This window comes from Cervus elaphus, chromosome 9, assembly GCF_910594005.1.
Source record: "Cervus elaphus chromosome 9, mCerEla1.1, whole genome shotgun sequence".
NCBI classification, from domain to species: Eukaryota; Metazoa; Chordata; class Mammalia; order Artiodactyla; family Cervidae; genus Cervus; species Cervus elaphus.
In genome coordinates this window covers 52,260,538-52,287,886 of record NC_057823.1, presented here as the reverse complement: position 1 = coordinate 52,287,886, position 27,349 = coordinate 52,260,538, and the positions used below count along the sequence as shown (strand labels likewise).

General features: G+C 52.5%; 1 protein-coding gene and 1 long non-coding RNA gene across 2 annotated transcripts in view; one reads left to right on the top strand and one right to left on the bottom strand.

Moving 5' to 3' along the window:
* Positions 1-26,208, bottom strand: part of PSD2 (pleckstrin and Sec7 domain containing 2) — a 115,751-nt gene extending 89,543 nt beyond the window's left edge. Inside the window, exons 1-2 of the mRNA XM_043912944.1 lie at positions 25,905-26,208; positions 19,636-19,750 (exon numbers count right to left, since the gene is read on the bottom strand). The gene's annotated coding sequence lies outside the window, so the exon portion shown is untranslated. The remainder of the gene's footprint in view (positions 1-19,635; positions 19,751-25,904) is intronic.
* On the top strand, positions 13,048-19,772 carry LOC122700227. Its single transcript, XR_006342739.1, has 3 exons — positions 13,048-13,301; positions 17,201-17,324; positions 19,649-19,772. It is a non-coding gene; the product is annotated as an uncharacterized LOC122700227 (long non-coding RNA).
* Positions 26,209-27,349: the final 1,141 nt, after the last annotated feature.

The following is a 27,349-nucleotide window of genomic DNA, read 5'->3' as shown; positions in this document are numbered from 1 at the left end:
CGGCTCACAGATGGGCGGGATTCTCACGCCGGCCCCCACGTCCGGCCCGGCCGCGGGCAGAGTCGGCGCCGCTCAGAGCCCCCTTTGGGTACCCGCCTGGCCAGCAAAAGCTTTTGGGGGCTAATAGCCTCTCTCGGCCGAAGGCGCCCTTCATCACATTCCTTCCGGCCCCAGATCTCCCCAGAGACAAGCCCAAAGGGAGGGGCAGCCCCCAGTCCCCGCCTGGTCACCTCCGCCAAGCTGGCAGCTGGGCTTTCCCCCTCCTCTGCCATCCGCAGAGGCCTGAAGCGTGAAGGTTAACAGCTGGGGGGGAGGCTGCGTCTCCCTCACTCACCCCCTCTCTGCTGCAGCCCCGCCCACCTGCCAGCCCGGGGGATGTCGTAAACAGGGCTGTGAGGTGTGCGGGTGGGGGGGGGGCCTGACGGGAGGGAGAGAAGAGAGAGCCAGACAAAGAGAGGAAGTGAAAATGAGCAAGAGGCGAGGAGAGGCCTAAGCAGAGACCGAGGGGCAGCTAGAGAGACAGGCAGAGAAAGAAATGGAGACGGAGATGTAGAGATAGACACCACAGAGACAGAAGTGAGGGAGGGACCTCAGAGCCAGGGAGGAGACACACAAAGAGAGTGGGGAGGAACGCGAAGGATAGGACGAGGGGATGAGATACAGGCAGGGACAGCCTCGACCTGCGAGCAATCGTTGCGGGTGGGGACAAGCGTAGGTTGGGGAGCAGGGTGCGGTCCCCGGCTACCCCCGCCCCCACCACGAGGGCATCAGCCCAGAATGAGATTGTCGCCTGCCCCACGCCGCGCCCTAGATCCCAACACCACTCCCCCGCCTCGGTTTCCCGGGGAGTGCCTGGGAAGGCGGGGTGCGGGTGGGAGGCGGGGAGCTGCACGGCCATCACTCTGCCGCGGAGCCTCTGTCGAGCCGACTCCCCGGCGCATCAGTCCAGTGGGCAGATATCGATCCGGCCCAGCCAAGCTCGATACCCGCGGCCTGCAGCCCTCTCTGCAGCTGTCCTACAAAGAAGAGGAGGGGGCATACTCGCCCGGCCGCCCCTGCCGGGATTCTGAGCCAGACTAAACCTCCAGGGTCCGGCGCACTCGCCCCTGCCTGACCCAAAGTGGCCCGACTCGGTGGGTCAGGCACCCTACAGCAGGAGAATGGCCCTGGTGACCCTCAGCCCCGCCTCCTCCAGGGCGCGAAAGGCTAAAGGGAAAAATCTTTGCTGAGTTGATGAAGTTGAAGTTTCGTAAAGGGCGTGAAGGAGACAGCCAATCAGCGAGACCTTATTTACATAGGCTCTCTGATTGGCTCTCACGGTGCCTCTTTAGAATGTTACTTTGAAACCTTAAGGAAAGAATGAGAAAAGTCTCACTTATGAGAGGGGGAAAGCTCAGACCCCTAAAGTTCAAGTAGGACCTCCCTAGGCCCAGCTCTGAGGGGACGTGGGGAGCTTAGATATGGGCTCACCCAACCCTCCGGACAGAGGATGCGGACGAGCAACTCGAGCCCAAAGGGTCAGAGAGAGAGACTGGCCAGGACCTGCCCCAGAGAGCCAGAAGTGTAGTCAGGTCATTTCAGACTGGAGACAGAGGGGCTAATCTGGCTTGCAGGTGAGGAGCTTGTGGTGCACAGAATGACAGGAACAGTGTGGGTGGTATCTCCAAGTTCTGCAAGCCCGCAAATAATGCAGCTTCAAGGGTAGGCCCAACTAGCTTCCCAATTGACTCTCCAGTCAACCTGATCTTGGGTCCTAGACAGCCACACATGAGCCCCTAGGAGCAGTGAGGAGCTGAAGCCTCAGGGGCCTGGAGGAGTGGGTTTGCTCTGTGCAGAGACTGGAACCAGGCCACCTGCACAGCCTAGCACTGCCTCTAGTCCACTTGCCTGGGTCCAGCAGGCCCTGAGTCATTGTAGGGAAGGGAGGAGAGGTCTGGACTTTGGTAGCTATGAGTAGAGACCAAGTTTCTGTCTTGAGGTCTCCACCCTGGCCTGCCCCCTTCCCGGCCCTCCCCCCACAATGCTGGGAAAAGGGTCCCCTGGGGATGTCATTTGCAAATCTGGCCCAACTTCCTGGCCCACACCCCTCCCTGGGGCCTAGCACTGATGACTCAGGCCTGAGGGGAGGGAAGGGTGTCCAAAGGCGAGGTTGGGGGACTAATGCTGAGTCTCTGGCTGAAGCGCTCTCTACCGTCCGCCTGTGGCAAATTAAGGGACAGGTGGGAGAATTCTCTCTAGTGGGGCTCTAACCTCACCCCAGTTCCTTCCCAGTGACACAGCCTGGAGACATAGCTCTGTCTTTCAACTCCAAACAGCCTGCAAGCAGGCTGAAGTCTATGTGAAAGAGGCTGTGCCTGAGTCCTTGTGTGCATGTAGCTTCTCCCGGGACAGGTCATACACACATCCCTGTGAGATCTTAGGCAGCAGCGTCAAATGCTGAGGCAACCACATTTTGTTTGCAGAAGACTCAGGCATCTCATAGTCCGGTGCCCTCCATCACTTGCCAAGCTCCAGGCCTCAGCCTGCTGATGCGCCAAACTTGCTGTGTGACTTTGGGCACAGCTCACACATTTCTGAGCCTCGGGCTCCTCTTTAAGTCCATGTTCTGAACACACCATTCCCAGTGTGGGCAGCTGCAGAGAAACCCTAGAAGCAGAGGCACAGTCCAAGAGGGGCCTGGGAGGGCCTTCTCAGAAGCCCAGCTGGTTCAGCCTGTGGTCCAGGAGTCCAGGGGGACAGAAGCAAGATTGCCAAGTCCCACGGTTCTCACCAGTTCTCAGAATCTCCTCTCTCCTCCTGCCTTCCTGCCTACCTCATAAATATCAGGAGGCTGGGCTGGGTCTAGGGCAGGAGTGGGGAACTGCATGTGTACTTGTGTATGTGGATACACACATGGGGAGGGTGTGAGAGGCCCTCCCCCTCCCCCCAACCGCTGCCGCCATTGCACTCTGAGAAGCTGAGATAATCCCTCGCCATCTGTCTTGTGTTGCTAACCCGCTCAGCCGGACAGCTGCCTGGGCCACAGCTCTGCAGGCTAGCGGGTGTGGGGCACTGGGGGAGCTAGCCAGCTCTGAGGACCTAGCAACAGAGACACTCAGGCCTCCCATCCGCCTGGCTCTAACAGACAGAGAAAGTGAGGCCAGAGCGGAAATGGGCAGGACTTGCTCCATTCCTGCTTCTGACCATGGGAAGGAGCAGAATGGAAAACGCTCGCTGATCTGGGGACTGACCCTCCCAGAATGGAGAGGGATGGACAGGATGACCAGCTGACTTATACTCCTCTGCACCCTCCACATGTACATGCACACGTATCTGCTGACGGGAGAGGTATAGTACGGACAAATCAGGCCTTTTGGGCCCAGAAAAAAGGAAAAGGTACCATCTCCCCAGACTCTGGAGGCCAGTGTCCAGGCCTTCAACTGGCCAAGTTCCCAGTGTCTGGAGGAAAACCCAGTCTCAGGATATTTGGTGGATAACACTTAATGTGCAGGTCCTGTACCCCAAGGTCTCATGACCATCAGAATCCCCACTGTTCTGATAAGAAAACTGAGGCTCAGAGAGAGAAGCAACTCATTCAGCTCACTCAAGTGAGTGGAAGAACTGGGACTTGGACCCAGGCATCAGGTTCCAGGAGCTCTGGCTCTGTCCCCCACAAAAATCAAGTCTCTCACCCTGCCTTGCCACCCCAACCTATAGCTCCCCCCGCCATGGGGCTGTGAGGTTCTGCCACAAAGCCAGGCAATCACACTGCCAGCAGCGTGGCCCCACTGCAGTCAGATACAGGCCATGCCAAACAAGGCCTGAGGAAGAAGGAAGCCAGGGAGCTTAAGGTGGCCCCCCATCTACCCCCTCCCTATCGGTCATCTCTCACCCCCCTCACGCAAATAGATACTTCTACAAACACACGCTCCAATATAGATTGTACATGCTCATCCAATCACACAAACAGGTACTCACACACAAACTTGCAGATAAACACAAGCACAATCACACATACATTGCTCATACACATAGAAAAACTCACAGATACAAACGTAAACTCAGTCACCCATAGCTTCACACCGGTACACAGACCTCTCCCATACTAAATGCCTCTCTCACACAGTCCATCCCCAACATCCATATACTGCAGGCTCCCGGTTCCTAAATCCCACCCCCACGGCCACCCCAGTACTCCAAATTCGTGCACATTAGACAATGAGGCTCCAGACAGGACCAGCATGCAGGTCGGGGTGGGGGTCAAGCAGAGGGAGGTCTGCTATGTCCTTCCAGCCCATGGGTGGCATCCATGGGCTGGGGCGTGGATGGGGCCCTCCAGCAAGAGTACCAATAGATTCCTGCCCCCTCCACAGCTCCCCCTTAAGACCTCTGGGGGCTGCCACCTAGCTATAGATGCAAGGGAACAGTCCCCCAGTCACAGCCACTGGGGTTCTCAGCTCACTCTGGCTCAGGGAGAGGAAAATGACCAGTGAGAGGGAATTGCTCTCCTCTGAGGGTCTCAGTTTGTCAGGAAATGAGGCAGACCAGGAACAGTTTAGCAGTGGGCTAAAGCCCCCATAGGGCATGGGATTCAGGTCCTGTCCATGATCTAACCACTACAATACTCTTCTTCCCAAACATTTGCCTCTTCCCATCTCTCCCACTGCATGCAATTATGAAGAGACCCTGGAAATAGAGGTGAGCTGACCCCGTCCTTCTCCAGGCTGGACTCTGACTCCAGCTCATTGTGTATTCTTGAGCCTGACTTCCCTGCACTTTAAGGAGGGCCCAGGCCTCCACATACACTCACACACAGTATAGCACACTCACACATACACTCACACACTTATCCTCACACTTACACACATTCATACAAAAACTCGTCCTCACCCTCACGGGTCCACACACACTCAACACTGTCATGGTCACATACACTTTTACACTCACACTTCAAACACTCCATAACCCTCCAACATTCACATGCTTGTACACGCTGTCACACACTCTTGTGCTTTCACACACTCCCGGTCACTCTCTGACACACACACTCACCCTATCACACTCACTACCCCACCTGAACAGACTGAAGTTTGGGGGAACCGAGGTCAGCAGAGCCCCAACAGAGGCTCAGAATGGGTGCTGACAGCCAGGCTTGCTGAGGAGGGGAAGAGTGGCCACAGAGGCCTGGAGTGAGAGTCCTAAATAATTCAGGGTGGTGGCTGATGCAGTGGCCAGGGGTGCTGTCAGCTCCAGGGAAAGCTTGCTGACTGGATTGTTCTGGGAAGATGAGGAGAATCAGCCCTGATTGGGGACTCACTGAATTTACAGAGGGCTTCTCATACCTGCTTTCACTTTTAATCCTTACTAGAAGCCTGCACATAGGTACTATAGTCCCATTATACAGATGAGGAAGGTGAGGCTCAGAGAAATTTGCTCAAGACTGTAAAATGGGGTTCCCAAGGCTCCTGCATGCAGGCACCTGCATCTCTCTCTCCCATGTGCACACACTCACACATGCGAAAAGAGGTTCGTATGGTCACTGTGCCCAGATAGAGATGAGAGACCCCAGCCATCTGAGAACAAAACTTTGGAGTGTGCTGCTGGGTCTGATTCCAGGAGGCCCCTTGGCTCAGGGCCTGCACATAGTAGGTGCTTAACTGCTGCCTCCCAAATGAGGGCATTGTGCCAGGGTAGCACACAGGACAAGTTACTAGACATCTCTGAGCTTCAGTTTCCTCATCTGTAAGATGGACATTAAGTGTACCAACTCTTGGGGGCTTGGTAAGGAATGACCAGGAAAACACATGTAAAGCAGTAAGCACAAGGTCTGGCCTACTGGAAGGGCTCTGCTTCACAGCTAAGATTGTGATACAGACACATTTCCCATAAAGGGGCAGCCACAAAGTCGTGGTCTGTGTACACGCAGTTCCCATTGCCTGGGACATCCTCTCCGCTCTCCCTTGCTGATGCCAACTATCTTCCATGTCTCCTCTTCAAGGTTGAGTGCATCTGCCACCTCCTTCAAGACAACAGCTGTGGTCTCCTGCCATATTCAGCACCTCTCACTGACCTCCCCAGCACCCTCCCTTGTACCCAGGTGGCTGGCCTTGTATGCTGAGAGTGGGTCCAGCCTGCCCCCCTCACAGCCTGCACACAGTAGGTACTCATGTGTTGCCTGCTGAACGGACAGCACTGCATCGTGTCAGCACATAGCAACCAGCAGTTAGGGTGCTTCTGCAGTTAAAATAAACTGCTGAGGTCATGGGTCTGTTTTCTCTGTAAAAACAAAAATACCCAACAGCTCGTGTCTGGTGAGACGCACAGCAGAAGACCAGGCATGACTGCTTCTCTGCCCAGAGGCCAAGCATCAGGCTCCCAGCCAGGTCCCCATCTGAAGGGGTGTCTGCCCAAGCCCCGGGGTACCAACCCTTAGAGACAGTTGGGATGTGACTGCTGTGCCCAGTGAGAAAGGTGGGTGCTCTGTCCCCAGAGCCCTGAGCTATGAGCAGATTATGGAACATCCTCCATATTTGATTCAAAATAAAAACCACAGTAAACCATAGACTCGAAACTTATATGTTGGCTGAAATTAAAATAGCTTCTTGCTACGTTTTCTGGTTTCAATATTCTGGATCTGCTCATGGAAGCTGAATCAGGCAATTTGTCTGTCCCTCTTGCTTTTGTTTCTGTTGTTGCCCCTGCTTTACTGAGATCTCAGCACATGCTTGGTCCCCTCTGGAGCAGACCCCAGACAGGTCTGGGGGTCCCGTGGCCCTGCACTCATGAGACTGATCCCCCCACCAGCCTCGCAGCACCCCCGGCCCCTCCCTCTTCCGGGGAACCTTGTGGCTGGGCCCGTGCCTGCGGCGAGTCTCACCCCAGTATTATTTTAGTCGCAGACAGACACGAGGCAGATGGTGACAACATCCCTTCCCCGCTCCCCACTGACGAGCTGTTGCCGCCCTGAAGCCTCAGGGTTCTTCTCCCTCAGGAATATTTCAATCCCAACTCGGTGGCTAAATGCGGCTGCTCTTGTGAGACGCGGGCACATCTGCTCCTCCTCCTCCCTACCCCTACCCATTTCCTGGGGCTGAGCAGAGAGCCCTGGGGGAGACCCTGCCTACTTCCAGTTCTGCCCTAGCCCCACAGCTGCCCTACTGTGCACCAGCCACCAAGTCCTGAGCATTGTACCCACTGGGGCTGGAGGGAACAATTATTGTGCCCACTTTACAGATGCAGAAGCTGAGGCTCACAATGAGCCTCATCTCAGTTGAGCCTCATCTCAGCAGAGCCCCATCTCAGTTCACATAGCCATAGAGGAAGTGTTCCCTTGGGTCACTGCACCCTGGAAACACAAGGTACACCCTCCAGTCCCTCTGCACACCTGAATCTCTACCTGACCACCTCTACGGACAGCCTCTGAGGACCACTCCAAGCACCTCACCTTCCCTGCAGAGCAACTAGGAGCTCACTATTTAGCTGCTGTACCCACTCTCCAGCATCAGCCAATAGCCCAGGGCACAAGGCTAGCCAAGCGTTGTCTGCCCATCCCCTTGCCCTGCTGGTCCTAGCTCAGTGAGCATGTAGGCTGCAATTGTGAACATCAAGGGCAGGAGGAGGGCGTCTCTGGCACAAGACAGGTCTGGTTTCCAATCTCAGCTTTGTCGTGACTTTGGGCAAATCACTTAACCCATTAGGATCTGGTTCTTCTTCTGTAACACGCACAGCAGTAGGCCCTCTCTCCTCTCTCTGATTCAGTGAGGCTACCTGCTATACTGCCAGCACCTAAAACAGGGCCTGGAATATGCTCAATAAACATTTGTTGAGTGAATGACATATGTAATGAACTTAGCATCAGGCCTGACTCAGTGGAGCTAGTCCTACCTGCAGCCCCAGCCCAACACAGTGTGGGTCCAATTCTGCCTCCATGGTCCACCATGAGCTGAAGTCGACCCCAAGAGCCAAACTGAGCCATGCCTTTGGCCCCTTCCCAATTCCCACAACAAAAAGTGCTTGGAGCCTTAGGAGGATGGGCCCAGGGCACTGGGCTACCACCACTAGGCTCAAGTGGCAGCAAGGTGCTGGCGGTGGGCCAAGCCTGTTTTGGTTCCCTCATACCTTCTTTCCACCCAGCCACCCTGACTAGCCAGGGGTGGCAAAGCTGGACAGCGGTTCTTTGATGGTTTGCAATGCTCTCTGGGCCAGTGGGGCTTCCCTGATCGCTCAGTTGTAAAGAATCTGCCTGCAATGCAGGAGATGCAGGAGACACGGATTCGATCCCTGGGAAGATTCCCCTGGAGGAGGAAATGGCAACCCACTCCAGTATTCTAGCATGGGAAAGCCCATGGACAGAGGAGCCTGGTGGGCTACAGTCCATGGGGTCAGACCTGACTGAGCACACATGCTCACTGAGCCAGTGAAGACATGTCCATTCCCAGTCAGACCTCCTGGCTATGGGCTCCCTAGCCCAGGACAGGCCCCACTCCCAAGCCCCAGTGCCTCAGCAGGCCTCCTTCTGGGACCGGGCCAAGATATATACTGACAAACCATCACACAAAAACACACTCCCACCACAGTGACACTCACGCCCCCAAAAGATATACAAAACTATATACTAAAATACACGCCACCCAACTAAAGGCGCAAAAACATACACACGACTCAGCATGGTAGGGTACACAAGCTCACATGCATCTGCGCTCCAGGGGACATCACATGCCACAGTCACAAACACACGTGGCAGAGGACACTCCCACACAGTCACTCAGCACAGCCACGCACACCCATACGGGCCCAGTACCCAGGAGCACAGCAGGGCAGAGAGGCCTGTCTTACGCAGAAACTGAGGTCTGTCTCCCCATCTCAGACCCGGCCAGGAGTTGAGCCCCAGCAGCACAGGGGGACATGCCGGAGCAGGAACACGGAGCCCCTGGAGGAGAAGAAGGGCGTGCCTGGCCCAGGGTGGAGGTGGGAGGCGATCCCTGTTCAGAGTCAATGCTGCAGCCCCCCACTTCCACAGCTCCCGGGCCCAGGCCCTGATCACCCACTGACAGGCCACCACGACCAACCTCTCTCTGCAGCTGTCACCTCTGCTCAGGTCACCTCCCATGCACGCATGACACAAGAAACCAGGCGAGGCTGGTCACTGTCACTACGACAGCTGATACAAAGGAAGAGAGAAGCTGTCGGCGCAGAAACCTGGGAGACACTTTTCACCAGGGGATTCTGGGCAGCAGACCACACTCTGCCAGTCATGGTCATGAAGGATGAGTCCATCTAAGTGGCCACATGTCGACCCACTCTAAGGGCACAGCCTTGAGGCCAGCTGGCATGGAAAGGCCTCCTGGTGAAGGCCCAGGGCCCCAACTCTGGCCCTGTCTGTCTCTGGGTTCATCTCATTCATCACTGGGCTTCCCCAGTGGCTTAGCAATAAAAAATCTCCCTGCCAACACAGGAGACGCAGGTTCGATCCCTGGGTTGGGGAGATCCCCCCTGGAGAAGGAAAAGACAACCCACTCCAGTATTCTTGCCAGGAGAATCCCATGGACAGAGGAGCCTGGCGGGTTACAGTCCATGGGGTCGCAAGAGTTGGACATGACTGCGCGACTAAACAACAGCCACTGCTTCCCCTGTCAACATGATTCTGTGGTGCCTAGTGCCTTGAGGCTGGCATTCGAGATCCTTAGTTATCTGGCCTCATTATGTGTTCTTTTCCCTAGGCCTCTGCCAGTGCTGTTCCTTCTACTAAGAATGTACTCCCTGGTTCCCACCCCCACCTTCTGCATTCTGGCCAACCATCAAATCAACACCACCTCCCCTAAGAAGTCTCCCCAATCCCTGCCAGGAAAAAAATTCTCATTTTGGTGCTGGAATGAGAGATGAGGACCCATGTGAGGCTCCTCTGGGGCTCAGTGTCCTAATCGGTGAAATATGTAAAACATGGCCCATCACCACCAAGAACAGAATGAGGCAGAATAACTCAGTACGCATGAGTGTGATCAGTTTTGCCCAGTCGTTTTCAACTCTTTGCAACCCCACAGACTGTAGCCCACCAGGATCCTCTGTCCATGAGATTATCCAGGCAAGAATACTAGAGTGCATTACCATTTCCTCCTCCAGGGGATCTTCTCAACCCAGGGATCAAACCTGCATCTCCTGTGTCTCCTGCATTGGCAGGTGGAATCTTTACCACTGAGCCACCTGGGAAGCCTATAACTTAGTACAGTGGTTCTCAAAGCAGGGCTCATAGAACCCTGGGAGTATCTAAGACCTTATTCGGGCTAGGTAAGGACAAAATTATTTTACCAATAATACTAAGGCTTTTTACTGTGCTGAGATTTGCAATGATGGTACAAAAATAATAGTGGGTAAAACTGTTCGTGCCTTAGCACAAATCAAGGCAGTGACACCAAACTGTGCTAGAAGTTATTGTATATATCACTGTCAGGAGCGTCCATTAAAAAAAAAAAAAGAAGCTAGTTTCACTTAAGAATGTCCTTGTTGAAGTGAAGCAGTAAAAAATTAGTGATTTTATTAAATCTCAACCTTGCATACAATCTAGTAAACACTGTGTGTGATGATTTGGGAAATTCACATAAAACAGTCTGTAACATACCAAAGTATGATTTCTACCTCAAAGGGAAGCAGTTCTGCAGTTGTTTGAGTTATGACCTGAACTAGCTGCTTTTTTATGGAATACCACTTTACTTTAAGGGCTTCCCTCATAACTCAGTTGGTAAAGAATCAGTCTGCAATGCAAAAGACCCTGGCTCAATTCCTGGGTTGGGAAGAAAGAAAGAAAGACGGAAAGAGAAAAAGACAAGAAAGACTGACAGACAAACTTTAGACTTGGCTATCCGGCAGATATACTCTCAAAAATAACCAAGTGAGCCTATCACTTCAACAAAAACAACTACAGCATTTATCGCCAATGATAAAATTCTATTAAGTGAAAATCTGAATTGGGAAATGCTTGTATAGGTCACCATGAGCTTGAGATCTTGCTGGTACATTTCTGATGAAATTGATGATGATATCAATATGACTATTTAATATTACATAATGAAATATATTAACATTTGAGAGATCTGCATAACTCAGTGAACTAATATTTTTTAAATGACCAATGCATAATGTTATAAAATTATGCATGGGCAAAAGAGCCATTCAAAGGACAAGACAGACAAATGAACTTTAATGAAACAGAATATAAAAGGCTCATTGATGGGATTTCAGATTCTTCATAGCAACTAACCTTTAAGAAACTATCACTTGTCAAGTTTTGGTGTAGTATCAAATTAGCTGCAAAGGCGAGGAAAATACTCATCACTTTCCAAACAGAAATCTGTGTGAGGCCAAGTTTTCCTCATACACTTCAACAAAACAACGGAAACATACCACAACAGATTGAAAGCAAAAACAGACGTGAGAATCCAACCCCAAGGGGGCCTTTTGTTCTATTAAGCCAGATATTAATGGAATTTGCAAAAATGTACAGATAACACCACTCCTCTTGCTAATTTTGCTTTGTTCCAGAAAATAAAGTTATTTTTCATAAAAGTATGTTGTCTATGTTAACCTGTAATAGAATTAGTATTATTATTAAGTGAATGATTACATGTTTTTAAATTTTGTTTTAATTTCTAATACGGGTAAGTCTTGATGAATATAACTCACATAAACAAAAGCTCTCCAGGGTCCCTAGTATCAAGCCTCTAAAGGAAAAGTAGAAGGGGGCAGCAGAGGATGAGATGGTTAGATAGCATCACCTACTCAATGGACATGAATTTGAGCAAGCTTCCAGAGACAGTGAAGGACAGGGGAGCCTGGCGTGCTGCAGTGCTCGGGGTCGCAGAGTCAGACACGACTTAGCCGATGAACAACGAAAAGGAGTCCTGAGAAAAAAAAGGTTGACAACTGTTGGTCTAGCGCTTCCACAGCAGGAAAGACTATAGGCAGACATGAAGAAACATCTAGCTCAGCAGACACAGGCAGGGACCAGAAGTGACCAGAGCAGGTTCCTCTGAAGAGGTCTCAGCCCCCAGTGACACGTCTAAGTGGGGTAGGGCTTGGAGCTGGCCAGGGCCATGTGACTGGCGGGGAGGGGGTCCCCGCAGAGGCTGACTTTGCTCTGCTGCCCCTGGGAGGGTGGTGGGTGTTTAGGGGGAGACCCCAAACACACAACAGACCTCCCCCGAAGCACAGGCTGAAACTCAGCCCGGGAGCCCTGGCCCTCCCCCAGACAGCCTCCATCCTTCCCCCAGCACCCGCGAAAAGGATCTGAGCCTTAAAATTATCGTCACCACTGAGCAGCAGACAATACAGAGGGGACATTATGTGCCGAGAGAGAGGCCTCGTTGTTGGCGCTAAGGGGAGAGACAGCAGTGCTCTGTTCTGAGCAGGCTGGGGGCTGCTCATGTGCTCCACCCCAGACCCTCACACCCTGAAGCATGTCCTCACCCCAATGCACACTCAGACTCACCCCGGGGTACCCATCGGGCCGCATGCTGCAGCACTCGGGAGCCTTAGGATGTGTCTGGCTCCCATCCCCCACCTTCCTGCCCACCTCCACCCACCGTCTACCTGCTCTATAGCTTCACTGCCAGCCCCACCTATATCCAGGTACTCCAACCAAGACCATGGGCGTCCTCACATGGGGAGCCCTGGCGGGGAGGGGGGGGCGGTGGAGACCCCAGGAGCCACACTGTGTAGACTCTGAGGACGCCCTGCCCTGCCCCGCCCCGCCTGGCTGGGATCACAGGGCACTGAAACCGGCAGCCGCCTAGGCTGGGCCAGACGTGCCTCGACCCGCAGAGACGCACAAAGGCTGCGTTGTTGCTTTGCCAAACCCTCCCGGCTCTGGAGTGGGAGGGAGGCACGGGGCAACTGGTGCCCCTACCCCCAGCTCCTGGGCTGGCCCTGGAGCAAGACTGGACTTTAACCTCTTAGGCCACCACGCCTGCTGGGGCTGGAGGGCAAAGGGAGGGCAATCCAGACCTCCTGATAAAAGCGATCCAAAATGGGGCTCCCCAGGCCCTGCGCCTAAACTCCACCCAAGGTCTTTTTGTTTTCCCAGAGTTGGGATCTCTCCAACCTTTGCACAGGTTGTGCCCTTGGGCCTGGAACGTCCCCCTCCCCCTGTCTAGGAAAGGGTTCATTTTCCTTTAGGATACTATTCAGAGAGCACCTCCTTCAAGAAGCCCTCCTGACCCCCGGGCTTCCCACCAGCCAAACGGGGAGTTCCAGATGCCCATAGGAGAATGCCCAGCACTGCCCACCCACGGCTGGGCTCACAGACACTGGCAGGACCAGCAGAGGACTAGGTAAGTGGGCACAGCAGGGACTCAGTCGCATCTCATGCCCCAAGACCACTCTGTGGTGGTGGAGGGAGGGAGGTGGAGTTACCAGCCCAAATCATACATCAGGACAGCCACCATCACCCCCACCAGGTGACACAGAAGGGAGGGCCTTGGAGGAAGCTGCTTTCCCACATCCATGTCCCTATTCTCTTTGCTGAGGACACTCTTTCTTACCCATATGCTTGCCAAGTCCTACTCACCCAAGTGGTACTTGTGTTTTTGTTTTTGTTTTTTTTTGGCTGCATGACTTGCGGGATCTTAGTTCCCTGACCAGGGATTAAACCCGTGCCCCTGAATTGAAAGCACAGTGTCCTAACCACTGGACTGCTGGGGTTTTTAGTTTTTATTTGACATTTACAGAATACATACTGTGTGGCAGGCACTGTCTTCAGAGATATTTACATGTATTAATTCACTGAATCCTCAGCAACATTAAAAAAAAACTCTTCCAAGGTCACACAGCTAGTTAAGTGGTGGAGCTGTGATTGGAATCTAGCAAGTTATTTCCATGAAGCCTTCCCTGGCCTCTCAGACCAGACCAGATTAAGGCCCTTGCTATGACCAATCCCCAACTTCAAATGTCTGAGATGGAATGAGCTGGCCATGAGTTTGGCTCCCCTGTCTTGACAGTGAGTCCCTGGAGGGGACTTGGTTGTCCAGCTCCTAACACAAACCTGGGCCTTGGGGACTCTCAAGAAACACTGTTGACTAAATAATCTTCAGTTCAGTTCAGTCCCTCAGTCGTGTCCGACTCTTTGCGACCCCATGAATTGCAGCACGTCAGGCCTCCCTGTCCATCACCAACTCCCGGAGTCCACCCAAACCCATGTCCATCGAGTTGGTGATGCCATCCAACCATCTCATCCTCCGTCATCCCCTTTTCCTCCTGCCCTCAATCTTTCCCAGTATCAGGGTCTTTTCCAATGAGTCAGCTCTTCACATCAGGTGGCCAAAGTATTAGAGTTTCAGCTTCAACATCAGTCCTTCCAATGAACACCCAGGACTGATCCCCTTTAGGATGGACTGGTTGGATTTCTCTCAAGTCTTCTCCAACACCACAGTTCAAAAGCATCAATTCTTCGGCGCTCAGCTTTCTTTATAGTCCAACTCTCACATGACCACTGGAAAAACCATAGCCTTGACTAGATGGACCTTTGTTGGCAAAGTAATGTCTCTACTTTTTAATATGCTGTCTAGGTTGGTCATAACTTTCCTTCCAAGGAGTAAGCATCTTTTATTTATTTATTTATTTTTTTTTTTTTTGAGTAAGCATCTTTTAATTTCATGGCTGCAATCACCATCTGCAATGATTTTGGAGCTCAGTAAGCATGGCTGGACTCCCAACACCCAAGGGGAGTGGAGGTAGGGGCTATCCAGACAGGCCCAAGGAGTTCTCTCTCCTCTCGAGGTCACACACCATCTACTTTGTCACTCATGATAAGACCTCTGTGGTCCCTGAATATATGGGGCTGTGGAAAACTGGGGAGGGTAGAGGGGCTGTCAGGCCCCTCAGGACACCTGGAGGCCCATCTGCTCCAAGGCCTCTGCACCCATCCAGGTAAAGTTCTCCTGAAATCCTCAGGCACCATGGACTAAAGAGGCAGAGTCTTCTTACAGTCCGCTGCCCCATTTCTCTCTTCTTATATCCAGTTTTCCAAACTATTGGGTCATTTCTCCAGCTCCCATTCAGAGTGGCCAAAATAAAGCTCAGACCCCACCAGTGGAGAGGGACACTGGGGTGCCCAGCAGACACACGAGACCACAGGCACCTCACGCTTCAGGGTTGCCCTCTGGACAGAGCCCCTTCCTCTGAGAAGCCCCGTTTCCAGCAGCTGCAGCCCCAAAAGGACACACAACGAAGCGCCCGCCTTGCATTGGCTGTGTCTCTGCTTATAAAGTATAATCAACTTCACTGCCCAGAGAAATAGCCCTAAGATGGAGCCACTGGAACGTCAATCTCAGTCTTCCCAACTCTGAAATCAGCCTGAAGAGAGGGTGGGAAAGGCTACATGTCTTTAGGGACAGAGGCACCTTTGGACCTCTGGGGGCAGTCCCTCCATCACCGCAAAGCAGAGTTTCCTGCCTGCCCCTGGATCAGGCCATCTTTCTATTATTGCTGTTCAGACCTCTTCCCCCTGCGAAAGTGACTGAAGACAACCCCTCCCTCTGTGAAAGGAGCTGGGGGTCTTCACCTACCTCTACCCTCCTGATCCCAGACACTAAAGGGTAGTTTACAGAGAATTTGTTTCATAACCAAAGGAGGGTAGCAGTGGGGGCATGGTTGGACAGAGGGAGCTCCCAAATTTCTCTTCAGGAAGGACTTCAGGCAGCAGTTTGTTTGCAAGGGAGCTGAGGGCTTTGCTTAAAACTGCTTGTGCAGCTGCTGTTTGTACTTAGACAATACATTACAGATCAATAAAAACAGCAAAATTCTCCAAAAGTGCTTTACATAAAATGAAAATGCCAATTGCCCATACCAAAAAAATTAATTACTGTTATGATGATCATGTCGGAGACTTTGCGGGTGCCAAGTCACTTCCCCCTCTTGTACCAGGCTGACCGTGAGGGCTGCCTGGACTGAATGAACCCACACTGCTTGGAAATGTAAATCTACCTCAACTTTAACTGAAAAAATATGCTCCGAGCCAGAAAGCCCTGGGCTGGATCCATGAGGGACAGAGATGTGAGGAAGCCCTAGATCTACCCTCTGGCTGAATACCGACTCACTGTGTGCCAGGCACATCGGACACCCTTTGCCATCTTTTGTGACCGCCTACAAGGGAACATTGAATCCCATTTTACAGATGAAGAAACTGAGGCTAGGAAAGGCTCTGTAACAACTGTTGCCATTTTTTCGGAGACATCCAGACCCCATGCTGAGTGTTTCTATTCATCATCTCTTGGCTCCACATTGTAGGCTCACTTTAACAAATGAAGAAACTGAGGTTCATAAAAGTTGTTGCCCTCCCAAGATCACAGAGCCAATATATGTGACAGACGTGGGGACTTCCCTGGCAGTCCAGTGGTTAAGACTCAGAGCTTTCACTGCCGAGGGATAGGGTTCAATCACTGATTAGGGAACTAAGATGCCGCAGGCCAGGCAGCACAGCCACACACAAAAAGAAAGAAAGAAATGAGACGTGAACCTGAATCCTGGTCTGTCACATTGCAATCCCTGGGCACATAAAATACGTGTGATAATGGCTCAGAGAGTAGGGCAAATAGAACTATGAGGCATAAAAGATAAAGGGCAGCCCCTTGCTTGTGGGAAAAAGCACATCAGAAGAAGAAGTTGAATAAAACCATGAGGACCGGTTAGTGAAAGTCATTCAGTCATGTCAATTCTTTGCAACTCCATGAACTGTAACCTGCCAGGATCCTCTGTCCTTGGAACTCTCCAAGCAAGAATACCAGAGTGGATTGCCATTCCCTTCTCCAAGTGATCTTCCCAACGCAGGGATCAAACCCAAGTCTCCAGAATTGCAGGAAGAAGAGTGGTTAGAGTCTCAACAAATAGACATAAGGAGGCAGGGGACTGCAGGCAGAGAGAACCACACATACAAAGGTGCTGGGGTGAGAACCTCTGGGGTAGGCGATCTGTGGAACACAGGATAATGGAAAGTGGATCAAGAGAAAATAAGAATAAGGATGTGGCTACCAGGAAGGCAGCGATGAGGAATGACTCAAGTTGTGAGTTTGAATCCTGGTTTTGCCACTAATTAGGCCTAAGACTTTCAAAAAGTCTCTTTCCTGCCCAAGTCTCAGTTTCCTTATCTGTAACAGGGGAGTAACAATAGTTGTTTAACAGCATCATTCTGAGCATTCAGACAGGTGCCACGCCCAACCTAAGGTTCTTATTACAGGCACTGGGGAGCCACAGAAGAACTCCTGACAGAGGGATTCAAGATCGGCTGTGAAGAGACTGACCCAGCTGCTCATACTGAACCACAAAGGAGCCCTTGGCTTTAGGAAGATCACTGACTCAGGGTGAGTTGCCCCACCCAACGTTTCTTTGACATCTCCCATTTTATCTTTAAAGAAGAGTCTTGTGAATTTCCCTATAAGCAATTCAGGCTTGTTTCTAATGTATTTAAATCATAATATTAAATTATTGATCTTCCCCCTAGTAAAAGATACAGTCCAAGAAGCAAAGCCATTCACTAGCTTGCCCCCAGCCACCCACACAGCCAAGTCCAGGCACAGCTGCTCAGGTGATGGCAGTCAGCGGCCCAGGATCATGAGGGGAATGCTTGTCTGGGGGTTGCTGGCCTTGACATCTACTGGTTCCTTCCCCTGAAATGCACTCTTCCTACCCCAGCCCCCAACAACACTAGATTTTCAGAAAATTTGCTTCACAACAGAAGGGTTACCCCCTTCTGAAACTCAAGTGTCAGCTTAACTGTATCCTCCTCAGAGAGGTCCTGCCTGACCATGCTGGGGAAGTTGGCCACATCACCCGACTTTTATGTTTTCCTGTCTGGTATTTTCTTATTTACCTATTACCTGTCTGTCTGTCTTACCCAGGCAGAAAGTCTGTCCCATGAAAGCAGGATTTCTGTCTTGCTCACTGTGTTCCCACCATAAAACAGAGCCTGGCACATAGCGGGTGCTCAGTAAATAAAAGCAGGGAGGGAGGGAGGGAAGAAAGAATTAACACAGAACAAAATCTGGGTTCTTGTCCCCAAGATTAGGAGGCTCCTGCAAGCCTCAGTCACCCCTTCTGTAGAAGGGACAGGGTTAGGGTCTCTAGCCAGGGACTACCATGGCCATATGAGGACCCCTCTGGTTCCTGTACTGCTGTCACTGGCCTGCCTCTGGAGCTGCCCTTCCCTTCCCCATCTCAGAGAGACAGAAATTAATTTCCCTTTGGCATAAACTGATTTTGATGAGCCCAGTCCCGGGCGATTCATCACAGACCTCTCGGGGAGCACTGCAGGGAATGGCGGGTGGCGGCATGACTTATGGGCCTCGCAGCCCCAGACGCCCAGCTGCTTCTGATGGCTCCGGACACCTCCAGCCCCCCTAAATCAGCTGCGACGGAGAGACCTGGAGAGCTGCCCGGCCTGTCCTCCCGCTCGGCGGGTGCCCCTGGCAGGCGCCTCCCAGGTCAGGGGGCACAGGCTGCGCGGAAGCCGGTGACTTCATCCAGGCTGACTCACCCCTAGCCAGCCTCTGGGGACTGGGGAGGGAGGCGGCAGCAGTCCTCACAAACTTGGAGCTTTGGGGAGGGGGATCCCCACCCTCTCTCCATCCCCAGGGGTTCCCCATACTGGGCTGTGCCCCTATCCCACGGCATACCACCATCCCAGAATCTACATTGATGTCCTGCAGACAGCCCAGGCTGAGTACTGGCCTGAAGAGGTCTAGGGCCCAGGCCCAATGCCCCTCATACCAGCCAGGTAAAATGGACCAAGCCAATAACCTCTGAGATTCAGTTTTTTCATCTGTAAAGTGGATATGGTGACCCTGGCTCCACCTACTGCTAGGAGGTACTGGGCGAATCCGATTGATGAAAGAGGGTCTTGAAGATAGGAGAGTACCTATCTAAGTGGAAGAGGGGATAGGAAGCAGGATAAGTGGGCCCCCATGCCCCAGAGACAATACCAGACCTCTTATCCTGGCCTGACATGTCCTGAGTCAATGGCCTACCCTTCCTCTACCCCTTCCCGCTCCAGCACCTTTAGCATCCTTAATATCCTAGGATACATTGTTCTTCTTCCACCTTTTAGGCCTCAAGGTTCTAGGCTGTACTCAGCCTAGAATTCTTCCCTGCCACTCTTCTTTGTCTGGCTAAATCCTGAACCCTTAAGTCCTCAGCTTAGACATTACTTCCTCTGAGAAGCCTTTCCTAGCACCTCATGTAGACCCTCAGGTAGACCTGTGCCTGTGTCCCAACAGTCTAGCCGTTCCCAAACATTAAGTTATCACCGGTGTCTCACATCTACCTCTTAGTCACTGCCCTTGTTCTCACCTGCAACCCTCTGTCTCAGCCGAGTGCTTGGTGTCTGGCAGGTGCTCACTGACGCGGGCTCATTTGAACTGAATTCCTGTGCCTACTCATGTCGGCCGGCAGGGCTGCCTGAAGCATTGGCCGCACAAACACACATGAGCACCACACACACCACACAGTGAGGGCCCGGGCCAACTGCTCATGCGGCTGTGGCTGCTGGGAGTTGATTCTTGGGAATCGGCACCCTTTCCTCAGCTGTCCCTGCCCTCAATCACAGCACCAGCAATTCAGGGGTGGGGAAGAGAACCGGAGAGGGCTTTTGTTCTGAAATAACCTGAAGATGCTTACCTGTGTCTAACAGAAGGAATATTCACATGGAGTCAGGAAATCTGAGTGACAACTCACCACCTTCTGACTTGCTTAGAAGACTGACCCCAACACTCTTGAGCTTCAGTATCCTCATCTGTAAAAGAATAATAATTCCCACCCTGCTGACCTCACAGGGCTGCCGTGAGGACCGAATTCAAAAGCGTGGAGGCAGATGCTTGGTTCATCTTGACAGAGGATACACTATCATCATCATCATCATTATCATGGACACACCTCAGCCACGGTCACCTAGACCAGCGTAGGGCTCAGAGTGTGGAGACCCCAAAATCAGTGCCATTGCCAGCCATGACAGTCTTACCCCAAGGTCCCCTCCTCAGACCCCATCCTCATATAATTGCAGGGCCTGCTGTGAAATTTTAAGAGCAGCATCAGACCATACCTTCATTCTCTAGTTGTGTGAGCTTCAGCAAGTCCACTTCACTGAACCTCAGTTTCATTTAACAATGGCAATGATGGAACTTCCCTGGTGACCCAGTAGCTGAGACCCGTGCTCCCAGTGCAGAAGGCCCAGGTTCGATCCCTGGTTGAGGAACTAGATCTCACATGCTACAACTAAGAGTTGGCATACCACAAGTAAAGACCCTAATGCTGTAACTAAAAGATCCCAAAGGCCACAGAGAAGATCAAAGATGCTGCGTGACCCAGTATGTGTGTGTGTGCTAAGTCGCTTCAGTCTTGTCCGACTCTTTGAGACTCCATGGACTGTAGCCTGCCAGGCTCCTCTGTCCATGGGATTTTCCAGGCAAAAATAGTGGAGTGGGCTGCCATGCCTCCTCCAGGGAATCTTTCCAACCTGGGGGCTGAGACCGCATCTCCTGCATTGCAGGCATCTTCTTTACCCACTGAGCCACCTGGGAAGCCCAAGACCCAACACAGTCGAATAAATATTTTTAAAATAGCAATGATGATGGTAACTGTCTTCTAGATATCTCAGAAGGATTAAATGGGATAACTGGGTTAAGAGGACACTTAGCACTCAGTCTGCAGCACAGTAAGTGTTAACAATAACTGTTACCCTTCACCATTACCATCATCATCCCCATAAACATTGTAGCTATGTGTGGGGTATGATACTCATGCTAATCCCAATCCTCCTCTACTATGTGTGTTAGTCACTCAGTCATGTCCAACCTTTGTGACCCCATAGACTGTAGCCTGCCAGGCTCCTCTGTCCATGTAATTCTCCAGGCAAGAATACTGGAGTGTGTTGCCATTCTCTTCTCCAGGGGATCTTCCCAACCCTGGGATCGAACCCAGGTCTCCTGCATTGCAGGCAGATTCTTTACTGTCTGAGCCACCAGGGAAGCCCATCTTCTACCATAGTAACTTCCAGGACCTTCACAACAAACTGTCATCCCCATTTCCTGGATGGACAAAGTGGGGCTCAGAAAAGCTAGGACTTTTCAGACTGAAAACTCCCTGAAGGCAGAGGCCATGTCTCCAAAGTGTGGGCTCCCCACAGAATTGAGGCCATGCCTCTCTCTTCAAACTTTTGTCTCCCTCACTGGCCTGGGGGCCAGGTCTCTTTTTTAGACCCTCCCCCAGGCAAGGTCAGAGGAGCAAGAAAGGGAGAGGTCCAGCCCCCCTGTCTTCTCACAGCAGAGGCAGAGGTTCAGGCTGTGGACAAAAGCCGGCCCAGGGCCTGCCTGTTCCTAGCTGCCCCAGCTGACACAGAGAAGCCTCATGACTGCCCCTTCTTCCCCAACTCAGGCTCCAGCTTCCCGCCTGACTGGGCTGAGCGCTTCAAAGCCAGCAGCCTCTGAAATGAGGCTGCAGCATCCAAACTGGCAGCTGGTGGGGGGAGTCAGGCAGCCCCCGTCCCCTGTGTGTATCTCTAGGCACTCCTGTCAATGTTGACTTGTCGGGCAGCGTTGGCCACCCAGGGTCCCGGGGGATGGCTCTAGGTGCCCATATCATGGCCAAAGGAGCATTAAAGCTACCAGCATGCCAGTGAGCCTGGGCTGCAAAAGGCCAACACCTTCATGCAACAGGCACTGGATGCCCATTTGCTGATGGGAGAGGGGAGCCACGGAGAGTGACTGCTAGGACACACACACGTGCTCACACTCTGCACCACACAGTAGGATGGTACTGTGGGCTCTGACATTCCAGACCCAGGATCAAATCCTGCTTCCCCTGTCTCCCAGATGTGTGACCTTGGGTAGCACTATGGGTTGAATTACTTTCCACCCCAAATTCCTATGTTGCTGTCCTTAACCCCAGTATCTGAGAATGTGAACTTACTTGGAGATAGGGCCTTTACAGAGATAATCAGGTTAAAATGTGGTCATTAGGGTGGGCCCTAATCCAATACGACTGATGTCTTTACAAGAAGGGGAAATAGGACACAGTCACACATAGAGGGAAGATGATACAAGAAACACGGAGAAGACTGTCACCTACAAGTCAAGGAGAAAGAGCTCGAACAGTTCCTTCCCTCACAGCCCACAAAAGGAGTCACCGATGCTTTGATTTTAGACTTCTAGTCTCCAGAACCTTCAGACAATACATTTCTGTTGTTTAAGCCACTCAGTGTGTGGTACTTTGTTAGGGCAGCCCTAGGAAACTAATACAAGTAGTGACTGTTGCTTGGAGCCTCAGTTCCCAATCCTAAACAGGAAATATAACAGTACTTGCCTCATAGGTTGTAGAGTGCTTTCCTGGTGACTCAGTGGTAAAGAATCTGCCTGCAGTGCAGAAGACGTGGGTTCAATCCCTGGGTTGGGAAGATCCCCTGAAGAAGGAAATGGCAACCCACTCCAGTATCCTTGCCTGGGGAATTCCATGGACAGATGAACCCAGTGAGTTAAAGTCCATAGGGTCACAACAGTCAGGCATGACTTCACAACTAAACTTCCAAGCACCAACCATATGTTACTACGAAGCTTCATTGAGATGCTACCTCTAAAGACAGCACTTAGCACAGGATTAGACTCTTAGCATGTACTCAATAAATGGTAATTGCTATTATTATTATGGTTATTGTTCACTCATACATTCCTGTGTACACTAACACATTTACTCATCTATTCCACATAATACTGTACTGTACACCTTCCAAATACCAGGCATGTGGGCCCTGAAGTAGAACAAATCCCTGTTCTCCAGGGTACCTGAAAACGACTGAAGATAGAACTATCCTCATGGAAAACAGACAATCCACATACACACAAGTTAGCTGATGGGAGAGCAAACGTTTAGGCATTCGCCTCTGTGTGCATTTGTCGTTGTTGTTTAGTTACTACATAACATCTGACTCTTTTGCAACACCTTGGACTGTAGCCCAGCAGGCTCCTCTGTCCATGGGATTTACCAGGCAAGAATACTGGAGTAGGTAGCCATTTCCTTCTCCAGGGGGTCTTCCTGACCCAGGGATTGAACCCAAGTCTCCTGCATCGGCAGGTCGATTCTTTACCACTGAACCACCAGGGAAGTCTCCATGTGTGCATCCAAGAGTGTTGATATGTGCATATATGCGTGCATAGGTGTTAATGTGTGCATTGAGTGCATCAGGATACTATGTGCACATGCATGTTAGTATCTGCGCATCTGGGAGCTCAACTGCATACCAGTGTGAATTCATGCAGAAGTATATGTGTGTGTTGCACATGTGATGCTTTAACATGTGTGTACATAAATGTTCATGGGTACATACATGTGGGGGATGAGAACATATGGGCACAGTGTGAGTCTGGATGAGTGAGCAAAGGCAGATGTTTAGGTAAGCATGTGTGAGAACTTTAGAGCCCAAAGCTGGTGCTCCACTATTTACAGTCTAAGAAGGTCTAAGAGGCCATCTCGGCCATCTGCCAGCTGGTCTCAAATAGACACACCCCTTCCCCACATCAGACTTCAATGCTCTTGTGCCCAGGGACAACCCCCTAGAACCCTCCCCTGGTTTTCAGGAAGTCCTTCCAGCACTCTAACCACAATCCCTGGGTGACACTTCAGAAACCAGTAGTCCAAAAACTCCCAAATGAAACAGCCATCAGTCCTGTGTTTCAAGCACATGTTGGTCCTATGTCCTCATTCAGGTCCGACTTGCCTTCCCAAAGAGGAAGGTGGGCTTCCCCACCCTCAAAGGTCTCTCCAATTTGAGTATCCTATTCCTGTCCCCAGAAGGCCCCACACCAACACTCCCTGGGTGGGGAGGAGGTACTAAATTTCCTGGCCTATTTCCCACCATCACAGGATCCGATGCTTGACAAAGAAGCATGGCTGGACATGGACCTGGGGTGGGGGTGAGCACTAACTAGGCCAGTGCCCACTGGGCATCTGGAATTGTTGGAACTGTGAGAGGACCAATACTTCCCAAGGGTGAAAAAGGACCAAAGTGTAGGCTTGTGGTGGGGAGACTCACAGATGAAACCACCCTCTGGGTGGACTGACTCTTAACCCATACACACTTTTCCCTGTCTAAGACTTGGTGAAGTCCTGAAGGACCAGACTTGGGGAATCAGCAACAGCTGGGCCAGAGTCTCTGCCCGTCAAAACTAGTATCTGAACCTCAGACTTGAGTTCTAGTTCTAATAGTGATAACAATAATAAAGGCTCACATTTATCACACCCGGACCTATGCTGACACTTTCAATGCACTGTTTCACTGAGGTCACACACTGTTTCAATGAGGTTAGGGACTATTACTGTTATCCCCATTTTACAATAGAGGAAAACACGGCACAGTTTAGCTCAACATGCAGCTGATTCATAGCAAAGTCAAGAGAGCTTGAGTCAAGAGTTACACTTTAACCATAGAACCCTTACCTCACAGACTGACCCTAGATGGTCCCTTCTCCTCTCTCCATTTCCCAGTCTATGCAGTAGGGCTGCTAATAGTCATGACCACCTAGCTCTGTGGGACTCCCAGCTCTGACTCCTTGGGTGAGGGGATCATGCCTCAGAGTGAGAGCTAGGGCCTCCCCCTAGGGTCTTGTAAAGCATGCAGATGACAGGACAACCAAAACCCACTGAATCAGACTCTCAACATACTGCAACCCCTCCCTCCCGACATCTGCAAGCTCACAAGGTCAAATCATCTGCTGTGCACCAAGGTTTGAGAATTTCTGGGGTGGTGGGATCCTTTGACAGGAAGGAAGGTAGTGGAAAGCTCCCCCCAACTCAAGCCCTGCTAGAAGGACTTCAAGTCACAAGGCTGAGGATGCTCTGGGGTCTGGCTTACCATTCCTTCCTCATCCAAAGGACAATTCCTCATCTAATGGGGAGACCAGTAAATTCTAGAGGTGTTGCCTATTATGGGGGTGGGGAGAAAGAAGAAGTGGGTTCTGCCCCTCAATCAGCTCTTCTTGACGTCCCTGAGACGGACAGACACAAGGGTCTGAATAGATGCCTCCTCCCCCAAAAAGAAAAAAAAAAAAACTTGAGTGAGATGGGACCAACCAGCATAGCTGAGGGAGGGGGACCCTGGGGGTACTGGAGTGGCAGGCAGTAAGGTGGGAACACGCACATACAAAAGCTGACCCCAGCCAGGCCTACTGGCCAGCCAGCTCATCCCCACCCCCCTGTGGCAGGCAGCTTGGCAGAGCTGAGCGCCAGCTTCTCCATCCAAACCCGAGTTCCCACCGAGCGTGCTTAATGCAGCGGCGGTGACATTTCTGCCGTCAGAGGCAAAAACAGGAACTCGGCCATTTTCTTGAAGGGCGCCCACAGTGCAGGCGGGGATGAAAGGAGGTGGGGTTTCAACTCCTGCATCCACCACCCTAACCACCCACTCTTGCCTCTGCCCAGTGCTCCAGCCAGGTCATAAAACTTGGGTCTCCAGACAGACTAGGAAGCTGCTACAGGATTCTGACCCTCTTGTAAAAGTGGGGAAACTGAGGCCATAACGCTGACGCTAGCCGATCTGGAAAAGGTAAAAGGAGGGATGGAGAAAAGCCCCGAGGAGAATGCCTTAAAAATGTTCAAGTGGGAGCACCAGTCTGAGGAGCCAAAGGGCTGAAGCCAGCAGGCCCCAATGACCAGCCTCAAAAGAGCGGACACACCTGGCCCCCCAACACTAGCGCGCCCTCGTGAGGGCGCTCGCGGCCTCTTTAATCCTCCAAGCAATGAGAGGGTTAAGCTTCCCCGCGTTACTTGCCGCAGTAAGTGGAAAGGAAAGAAGTGTCAACTCCGTTCTCACCACAGCGGGGCTGTCGGATGGCACCTCCCCCCGCCCCGCGCACCCGGCCCGGCCGGCTCCCCCGCCCTCCCCTCGGAGCGCGCGCACACACCTCCCACCGCTTTGCCCAAATTATTTTCGATCCCGGGAGACTCCGGATGCCAGACGCGCTCCGCAGCGGCGGCGGCGGCGGCCGCGCCTGATTCATTGCGCCAAAGCTGCAGATGCGACCTCCCGCCTGCGCCCTGTGCCCCGGCCCGCGCCGGGCTGCGTGCGCGCCTGGAGAGATTCGGGGGGGGGGGGGCGGCAATTTGTAGGCGCTCCCCCCTCAAGAGGCAAGCTCCGGCCCCCCGGGGCCAGGTCCCCAGTCCCCAGCTCCCCGGGCTGCACTAATTAGCTTCCTCGGGGGGCGCCACGCGGCGTGAGGGGCGGCAATTTCCCGGCTAGGCTGCGGGGGAAGCGTTCCCACCGCCTGGGAAGGTGAAATGGGAAACTCGATTCAAAGAGAGCTTTCCCCCCCCCCCCCCCCCCAACCCCTCCCGCCTAGCGCGGTAGAAAACGGGTTTGAAATTCCTCCTCTCTCTTTTTTTTTTTTATTTATAGTGCACCGTCTCCATGGAAACCGCGGAGGAGGTCACGGTAGCTGGGCCCCCTCGCGTCACCCCGAGCCTCGCCGGCTGCAGGCGCCGGGATTGCGGCCTCCCAGGCGCCTCGGCCCGCGTGGACTCTAGTCTGAGTTCCCCGCCCCCGCTCCACTCAGCCCGCGGCTCAGGCCATATGACTCTGCCGGGTCCTAACCGGGAAGGGCGCACCTGGGCACCAGTGCGCTAGGCTATGCCTCTGTCCCCAGGCTTTGGCACGCGGGAGTGCGCCAAGATACACGTGCCCAGCTCCAAGACTAGAACACGTGCAGCGAGACGCCACCAAGGGGCTCACGGAACTAGTGGATGCCCTGGGCGGTCGACCTATATAGGCGCACCACTCCAGACCTCTTGCTAAGACAAGACCACCCGTAAAGAACCTGGAGTCCCGCCTAGGTATCTTACTAGCTATGTGACTTCAGGCAAGTCGCAACCTCTCTGCGTCTCACCTTGCTCATCAGCAAAATGGAATTGTCGCGTGGCTTGAGACAAAAAAAAGTACGTTAAACGTTTAACACTATGTTTGGCACGTGGTTCTGAAAAATGGTAGCTGTCACTAGGGTTATTTTTTACAGACTGCAAAAGCCGAGGCCCAAAACGCATGGCTCAAGGGCGCGGTCAGCCCGAAGGCTGAGTTACATCTTAGGAGCTTTCCAGCATCTCAGCCTAGTCTCAGGCCGGAGGTTGAGGGGACGTGTGCCTGCTTTGCTGAGCCTGGGCCTGCCTGGGGGCGCGACGGGCGGGACCTCCTAGCCAGCCACATCCGCACCCGGAACCCTGGAGACGGGACTCCCCGCAGTGCGCGCCCCACCCCCCTCCTGCCCCAGCACTATTAGCAACGGGCCTGCCTGCCCTCCCTCCCAGGGCTGAGGCCGCACCTGCCCCACCGGATGGCCGCCCCGGGGCCAGGCCGTGC